Source organism: Ictalurus punctatus, chromosome 23, assembly GCF_001660625.3.
Source record: "Ictalurus punctatus breed USDA103 chromosome 23, Coco_2.0, whole genome shotgun sequence".
Taxonomy (NCBI): Eukaryota; Metazoa; Chordata; class Actinopteri; order Siluriformes; family Ictaluridae; genus Ictalurus; species Ictalurus punctatus.
In genome coordinates this window covers 12,645,152-12,647,170 of record NC_030438.2, presented here as the reverse complement: position 1 = coordinate 12,647,170, position 2,019 = coordinate 12,645,152, and positions in this window count along the sequence as shown.

Here is a 2,019-nt window from a genome sequence, read left to right as displayed (position 1 = left end):
GCCTCCAAACCTTTGGGGGGCTCTTTCCTACCATCAACCATCAGACTCCACAATGCAACGATACCCAGTACCTCCTACTCCACTGACTGAGTCTCACAAAAACACTCAACAGTTAACTGTCATTCCACAGATACTGCACATGTATATAAATACTGACGATATTACACATGTACATATAAAAACAGAACTCTAGCATATGTACATACACACAGATCTGTTTTATTGTTCCTATTATTTCTATTATATAGGTATTTCTGAAAATCATTTTTGATCTTTCTTTCTTTGATGTTACTCATCCTACTTGTGCTGCTGTGTCAATTTGAATTTTTCCTACAGGGGATCAATAAAAGTACATCTTATCTTATCTTATCTTATCTTATCTTATCTTATCTTATCTTATCTTACTAACTCAAAGTGGACTGGTTTCCTATAACAGTATGTCCCGAAGTGTTGTATTCCTCTTATACCACAGCAATGAATCTCAGCTTGTGTTTTTATTAACTACCAAGGAACTTTTTTTTAACTACTTCCTGTTATCAGCAATAAACAGTCATTCCCTCACAAGCTTCTCGCTTTTCTCTTTCTCTTGGAGTTAATAAAACAAAAATGCAGCTTAGCATGTTATCAAGAAAACCAGAAAGCACAAAGTGCTCTGTCCTGAAGACTTTACTATGGTGGAAAACTTTCTGACCGTTAAAAAGCACGGACATCGTTCCATAGATGTTAAACAAACATCTCCTGTCCCCTGCAATGAGCTGTTACCATAGAAACGATAACCTATTAGAACGAGGGCATTAATATAAATCTATCATTTGATTTAAGGTCGCAATTATTATCAGAGCTGAGAAATTAATAAACATGTTCTGACCAATTGCACGGGATACCGGTACTACGGTAGTATCGCGATACTAAAGCTTCAAAATACCACCGATGCCACTGTATTTTTTAAGTGTAGTATTATAATTATGGTAATACTGTAAGTAATGTTGAATGTGCAGCAGTTAGTACTAATACTTTCGCTAAAAAGACACTGCTTTTGCAGAATACACAAAGGTTAGTGACACTTAACATTTAACCTAAATTCTTTACTTTAATCTTTAAAGATTTCCTGTTCGCTAGTAAACTACTGTTACGCTAACCGTTGTATGCAAATACTAAAATTAGCCAAAGTGAGCTAACATTATGCTAACCGCTGTGTTTAAATTAGCTGTGTTTGCTAGTAAGCGAGCTAACGTTCCCAATTTTATGAGTTTTTTTTGGAGTTCATTTCCAAATTCAGTTATTTATTCATAATGTTGTGTTCATTCTGAATACTCTAAGGACAACTTCCCTTTGCATGATTTCATTGCTCTAGGGAACAATAGATGAAATATGTGGCACATTGAATTAGTTGCATGCCAACTGTATGATTGTTTCTGAGTTTTTCCAATAGTCAGTTATTCATTCTCATTAATAACATATTCAAGAGGAAAATCTGGATTGTCTGTTTTCATTTGATCAAATATCTTTGTATTTCTGTAAAGTTGGTTCATTTTGTGGATTTGAATTATGAATTAACACAATATTGTGTGGTATCATGATACATCAGCTGGTGTAACATTGTATCATGTTCTAGATATATGCTATCACGGCATTGTCTTTATATAGCCTTATAATTATGTTATCAGTTGATTTTTTTTTTAAAAAAGAGAGAAAATAACGTTACAATGCTTTGAAAAGCATCGTAAACCCTATGGAGGACCAAACCTGCAGAAATTACAAATAAATAAATAAATGAATAAATGAATAAATAAATAAATAGGAAAATAAATTAAGGAATAAATGACTAGATAAAACAAATATAATTCAATTTAATCCTAAATTTATTTATGTATTACTTTTTTCCTTCATTTGCTATTTTCTGTATTTTATTTATTTATTCTTTTGTTTATTTTCCATTTAATTTCCATTTGATATATCTCCTACCAAAGCATCCAGTTCAGCATATTCCAAAGTTGAGAACAGGTCGCTTACTCAAAG